Genomic DNA, 7,561 nt, shown 5'->3' with positions numbered 1-7,561 from the left:
TGAGAATGTTTGGTTTGACCTTATTTCCTATTCTTTTTTGATGAAGGGCTTAGGGTAGGATCATGTTGAGAGAAAAACTTAGAGACACACTTGAACAAAACGTTCGAACAAGTAGAATGCGGAATAGTTAATCTCGAAGGATCTAAAAGCTCAACAATAATATTAATAAGTTAGAGTTAACTAGTTAGAGAGTTAGTTGCGGAAATGTAAAGAAATGGAAATGACAACAATTGTTATATCAAGTATACACATAAGTTGATTCATAACACGGAATGCATTCAAACCGAGTTAATAAGGAAGATCAAACTTAGTGATTAAGTCACAAAAGACTTGCTCTGAAGAGAGGTTATAATCAGTTGTATTCTAGTAATATTTGAGAGTAAGAAGGGATGAGTAATAAGATAGAGAAATAGAAAAGATAGCTTCAGAGAAATGTATTCAGAATAGATGTGTGAGTTATCCGTGTTGAATACAAGAGAATGAGCTCTTATTTATAGAGACTCATGAAGTACACTAGATTACATCTCTATGAGTAGCCATGCAAGGCATACTGGACAATAGAGTGTATTACAATAAAGACAAGTAAAGTAATCTAGCTAAGTGACTGTAGTAGGAAAACTCCGGGTGCGGTTGCTGATGAAGAAATTAACTGCGGGTGCTGGATGGCTGCGGTAGCTGAATTGGTTGCGGTAGCTGAAGTTCAAGAGGGTCACTTTTTATGATTCAAGAATTTCCCCCTAAGTGACCTCTTTAACTTTTGGTTCAGCCATCAAGTTTGAGGAATTTGATCAGGATCCACTAAAACTTCCTGATGTTTTTCAGCAGGTGATTCTTCTTGAGATCTCGAACTTGACTTCTGCGGTAGTGTGCTTCGATCTTTCAACTGCGGTTCGGCAGATGTCAAGTTGTTTCTTGGGAAGGCGATGCATGGTCGTCAAAGGAATGAAGTATTTGACATTATCGATCTTCCTTTTGAATATGATTCCAAGTTCAGGAAAGTTGGTTGCACCTAAAGATCTTTCTTGAAAGCCTTCGGTAGGCATTGGTGCAGGTTTGAGAGGTGGCAGATCAAATTTCTTGGCTATGGTGGGGTAGATGTCCGCATCGATCTTGGCAAAATCATAGACCGTATCCTTCAGAAAAGTGTTAGCCCTTTCAAGTGAAATCTTCATTTTTGGGTGCTTTTCTGACTTGTTTTGGAACACCCTGGCAATGAGGAAGATTTCTTCCGGATTCATACAAGGAAAGTCTGCTTGGGTGCGGATATAATCATGTTCCCTTCTAGTGAGGGTATATTGGATGTAGTCAGCCTTCATGAACTTCCGGACTTTGTAGTTCTTGACTGCGGATGGTCTATCTTTAGACCATATATTTTCAATGGAAGAGGCATGTTTAGCATGAAAAAGACTAAGTCTCTCAAATTCCATTGGCAGTCTTTTGTGATTAGGAAGGCTGCGGTCGAATTGCTCAAATACTGTGAAGTATTTGGCATTTGGAGAAATTAGGACATCCCGGTATCCATCAGCAGGGGGTTCAGCATAGGTGAGGTGCGATCTGTAGTCTTCGTCCAGCAGTCTGCGGTGAGGGTTGATCCAAGAATTTATCAAGGATTCGTCCATCATTGTATCAAAACCACATTCTCTCCATATAAGCTCTGCAAGTTTGGTTGCCTTCCAATCTTTCTTCCTTTGGGTGGTGGCAGGAGAGTCAGCTGAGCTCGGAGAGGACATATGCTCCTCCAGATTTTTAAAGTGAGGAGGAGTCTCTGGCTTGTTAGGAGTGATCTCCTTTTGTGGTGAAGTGTGAGGAGATGGAGTATGTTGAGATGGTTGCGGTGTAGGGATTTTTTTTGTGATGATGGGAGGGCTCTGATGTTGAGAGATGGAGTGATCAGAGTGATTGACTTCTTCTTCTTCACTTCCCCCTCTTGAGGAATGCAACGGAGGAGCTTCCTCAAGCCATTTTTTAAGGCCATCAACCTTGGCATAGACTTCTTGGAATTGAGCTTTGAGGGCTTTTGCCAATTGTTGATTATTGGGTATGGAGGAGCTGAAGAGTAGCCTGTGGATTTCTTTTGTGAGCTGGAGGATCTCGGGACCATGGAAGTTGGAGGACAGGGATCGTTGCAGTCTATTGATTGTTGCTTGTAGAACAGAGATAGTGGACTCATAAGCAGAGTGAGTCTCATCTATCAGTTTCTGAGACTGTGTGGCTTGATCCGCGATGGCTGCTTGGAGATCCGTTTTGATTGCGGTTACCTCAGTGATGAGGTGTTCCGCAGCAGCCATAAAGTCTTGCGGTTATTGTCAAGGGACCGGATCCCCATTTCCACTTTGAGAGAAATTCTCTCAGCAGCCAATCGTTCCCTTGTTTCCAGACGCTCTATACGTTCGATCAAGGACTGCGGTCCCGGGGTGTCTTCAGGTTGCGGTTGAGTTGGCTTAAACGCAGCTAAGATCTGATCAACTTTAGCTTGTAGGCTTAGAAATTCTTTCCTGGTAACAACATTCTTCTTCTTTTTCTTCTTTTCTTTGGTTTTAGAAGTCGAATGTTGAGAGCCACTGGATTCCTCTTCCTCATCGAACATCATGAGGTCATCATTAGAAGGATTGGGCTTGTTTACTTCCTGTATGTCTTCATCATCAAGACCGAAGGTGGGAGCGGAACTGACTTCGATTGCGGTTCCTTCGTCTTGTGATTCATGGACTGATGGAGTTGGAATTGGATTTGGAGTTGGAGTTACTCTGGAGGTGCCTGCAGCTGCACCTGTTGCTTGAGCTCTAAGGACTGTTTCAGCCATCTCGGTCATCCAGTCTTGAACCTGTAGAATGGTGGCTACGGTATTGGCATTATTGATTGCGTCTGCCCAATACCGTGCCACTGACTGGATTTCTTGCTCCTTTAGCTGCTGCTGCTTGATCTGTTGTTCCTTGCGGGCTTGGAATGCCCTTTTGAAAGCAGCATATTTCTTGATTTCTGACTCAGTTACCGGATTGTACTGAAACCATGAGTCATTGGATTCATCGCCGTCAAATCCTTGGAAACGCACCGAAGTGTCCTTTGGGTGCACGGATCCTTGCACGTTTGTGCTCACCGTGCCTAAACCACCTGCTGCATATGTAAGCAAAGTAGGATTTCCTGAGCTTCCTCGGTCTCCTTGACCCGTGGTCAAGTTTGGCCTCGGCTCAGTTCTGGCATGGGCGGAAGAAGTGACCTACGGTTGGGAAGGTGTTTGAAGTGTTTGGGTGACGTTTAAAAGGATGGAGCGCAACTCCTCATGTGAAAAGAAATGCAGTCGGGAAGCCCTGGAGACCTTAGGGCGAGTACCAGTGTCATCCTCGTGGGAGTGAACTGGGGGGGAGTCTCCACGATGTTGAGAGTCAGACTCACTTTCTGAGTCTGATTGGAAAATGATAGTGGTGTTGAATGGGTCTGTGGCCACCCCAAGGACTACCGGAGCCTTTTGAGAGGCTTTAGTATCGGTCCGGTCACGCATTTGGCCAGAGGTATCGGTTTTCCTTTTCTTAAGGATAGCAATTGGTTGCCTATCCTCATCAGAATCACTACTAGATGTAGTTGGGGTAGGTTTGGTTTTTCGTTTCTTGGTGGGTGCGGTTCGTTTAGGAGCATCTTTCTTGGGTGTTGTTTGTTTCTTCTTGATTGCCAATTGCTTTCTTCTTTGAGAAATATTGGAAAGAGTAGTGGCAGAAGGGACTGCGGTACCTTCAGGGTTAACAATTGCGGATGTGTGTTGAAGAGGCGGGGTAGGAAGGTATGGGGCAATACCTTCCGTAGCCTCAATGTGATCTGAGACATCAGCAGACTCAAGACCAAGTGTGGAAAGAATATGGGTAGGGAGTCTGCGGATAGGTCCAAAAACAGTTTGATCAGAAGAGGGATTGTACCTTTTGAGATCCTTAGTGACAAAGAAGTTGATGTCACTGCCCATGTCGATTCCAGCATCCGCATGAAGGTCTGAAATGCAGAGTGACCGAGACCTTGCAAAAGTGAGCTCGGTTGGGTTCTCCCTTGGGCTTTCTTTGGGAATGTATTGAAGGAAATCGTCCCATAGGATCTGGCCGTAGTTTACATCGTGTCCTGTGAATATGCTCCACACCAACTGTAACATCCCAAAATTCAAGGCCAAAAATTTCATTTTTAATTAGGTTATTACATAAAACCCAAGTGTTAATAATCCGAAATATAACATTATGAAACCATATCAGAGTATAATCCCAAGGATCTCGTGTGCGGAAAACATAGTGTGATGCGCTGCGATCGAGCCGACTCCTTTCCTTTGAAAACAAAGCACCTGAAACCAAAACTGTAAACCGTAAGCACGAAGCGTATTGAGTTCCCCCATCATACCACATACCACATAATATCATCGGTATCTTTCAACCGGTAACTGCCATCGGTATATTTCAACCGGTATCTGCCATCGGTATCTTTCAACCGGTAACCGGGGACTATTTCACCCCAACCACCATCACATAATAATATATCATAAACATACTGATCACATACTAACATCATAACATACTGATCACATACTAACATCATAACATAATGATCACATACCAACATATCATAAACAAACAGATAAGCATTTCATGGGTTCTGTATACCCCTTCGGTATCTTTCAACCGGTAACTGCCATCGGTATCTTTCAACCGGTATCCGACATCGGGATCTTTCAACCAGTAACTGTCATCGGTATCTTTCAACCGGTATCCGCCATCGGTATCTTTCAACCGGTTATCGGGGACTATTTCACCCCCTATCAACAAGTCATAAACATATTGGTTCCATGATAACATAACATAAACATACTGAATCACATAATGGCATATCATAACCATACTGGTCACATAATATCATATCATAAACATACTGCTCACATAATGGCATATCATAACCATACAGGTCACATAATAACATATCATAACCATACTGCTAGGCATGCATGGGTTCTGCCCACCCCTTCGGTATCTTTCAACCGGTAACTGCCTTCGGTATCTTTCAACCGGTAACCGGGGACTATTTCACCCCTTACCACTATCACATAATAATATATCATGATCATACTGCTAGGCATGCATGGGTACTATCTACCCCTTCAGTATCTTTCAACCGGTATCTTTGGGCTATATCACCCCTACCACTACTAACACATATGTCATAGCATCCTAACACATAAAGCATATCAGATAACAACACACCAGATAATTATCACAAAGACAATCATCTAACAAATAACTCCTACTAGTGGGTCGGCATTGTGGTCGTAGACCCACTTCTACTGGAAGGTAACTCACCTCGCACCGCTGAAGTCCCGCAGGCATAACCCCACATTGCTGAAGTCCCGCAGACTTCACCCCAGCTGCTGGATGACAGATTCTCGAACTGTCAACACCAAAATAACACCCAATTAATAAATGGGTCCCAACACATAATCATAGATGCTCACTTGGGTAGTTACTACATTACCCCAAGGTTGGCTTTATGCAAGCCCAAGGCCCAATCTAAGGCCCAAAAGTCCAACTATGGCTCAAAGCCCAACATATGGCCCAATTTTCCAAATTGGGCCCAAACCCCTTACATGGGCCTTACCCTAGGCCCATTAAATATTCTAGTCCATTTGCTTGACTTTGGATGGTCCATTAATAACGCAATCATCAAGGCCCAATAGAAGGCCCAACAATACACCCATGTGAAATTAGGGTTTCACATAAAATGACGATTAGGGTTAAGTGTTTCTCACTTAACCCATTAAGGACTTAATCCTCTGAGGACTTAATCCATTAAGTCCAATATCGCTTAGATTAATCTTTGCCAATGCTTATTAATTAATATTCTAAGTTTATTAATTAATCCCGATGCGATCCCGATAAATCCCAAATTAGGGTTTCATGGCATTAGGGTTTTCCAAACCCTAATTAGGGTTTCCACCCAAAGACTAGCCCATTTATTAACTTGTTGGGCTTCTAGGCCATTTAGGGCTTTATTGGGCCTATCAAGCCCACTAGAATGTCATCAAGCCCATTAGGGTTTTATTGGGTCCAATAGAGTCCATTAAGCTTCATTGGGCCCATATGAGCTTCTTTGGGCCCATTAGGGTTTCAAGCACCCTAAATGAATCAACTCAACAAGACAAGCACACCGCCACCCGACCCGGCGGCCGGTGGCGGCAGGAGGCGGCAGCCACCACCTCACGGTGGTGGTTTGATTTTTCCTTTCATTATTCCAATTGTAAATTACACATTACAATGATAATACTCAAAATAAACACACACACATACTAAACAAATAACACACACCACCACCTTATGGTGGCCGGCGGCGGCAGATGGTGGCAGCCACCATGGCTGGCGACCATGGTGGGTATCTCTTCCATTTTCCGGCCATCAACAACCCCACACGACACCCACTCCATTGTAGCAATAAACAATACACACACAAGGACCCGAAACAGATACACCACCACCCACCTAGAGGTTCACGGTGGTGGCAGGAGCACGGGCGAATCAACACCAAACTGGCCGCCAGCATAGGCGGCGGCTTCGCCTTCAACAATTGGGAACAGCGGCGACAACCCTTCAGTCTCTTGGGGCGGCAGTGGTTGACACGGAAAGGTGGCAGCAGCACACCCGGCTTGCTACAAGTGAACCCAACCACCCCATATGGTGGCATCCGGCGACTGGAGAGTAACCGGAGCGCCGAACCGCTTGGAGCTACGGCGACAGAAAAAGGAAACGTCGTACGAGCCCCCGACGGCGACTGGAGTAGCAACAACTCCGGACAGCAGCATGGACGTCAGCTGTCGTCCAAAACCTCACCATATCGGAGAAAGAGAGGGGAGGGATCAGGAGGTAATGGCGCCGGAGACGAAGAACGAGGATGGTGGTGGTTGGAGAACTCCGGCGATGGCGGCTGTCTTCAACTTTTAGGTTTAGGGTTTGAAACGGGAGTTTATGATGCATATATACTCGACTTAAGCAAGGGTGACGGGAGTTGTCCCGTGTTCATATTTAACTTTGCCCTTTAAGCCATTCTAGTCCCTCCCCATAAGATCTTATCAAATGTAATCCGAATTTTACCCTTTCTACCCTGACTTTGGAAATCTTCTTCAAATTAAATCTGATAATTACCATTTAAACCCTCCGCATTAAATCCTTTACATCTTAGGTACAAAATTTACAAGACGGCCCCCAATATCTTAGTTATGACATATTCAGCCCTTCCACATCATTTCGTTTTAAATTAATTCCAAATAATTACCACGGAGTCCTTGCCTTCATAAATATTTATAAACGGGGTCCAGAGCTTACACTTTTAACCCTCAACTTCCAAATTATGACAAACAACTCCTCGTAACCAACACCCTGCTACAAAATTATTGATTTTAGGGCTACTATATCTTCATTAATTTATTTATTTATTTAATAAATAAATAGGGTGTTACAACAACTCTAGTAGTTTAAGTCCCATGTTGTCTATGCCTTCGGTTCTGCCGGATAGACAACGGATGATGAAATGGCACAAAAACTGCCAAACCGCA

This window comes from Lactuca virosa, chromosome 4 (assembly GCF_052849685.1).
Source record: "Lactuca virosa cultivar CGN04683 chromosome 4, Lactuca_virosa_CGN04683_v6, whole genome shotgun sequence".
NCBI classification, from domain to species: Eukaryota; Viridiplantae; Streptophyta; class Magnoliopsida; order Asterales; family Asteraceae; genus Lactuca; species Lactuca virosa.
The sequence above is the reverse complement of the archived record's forward strand: the minus strand, read 5'-3'. Positions refer to the sequence as shown.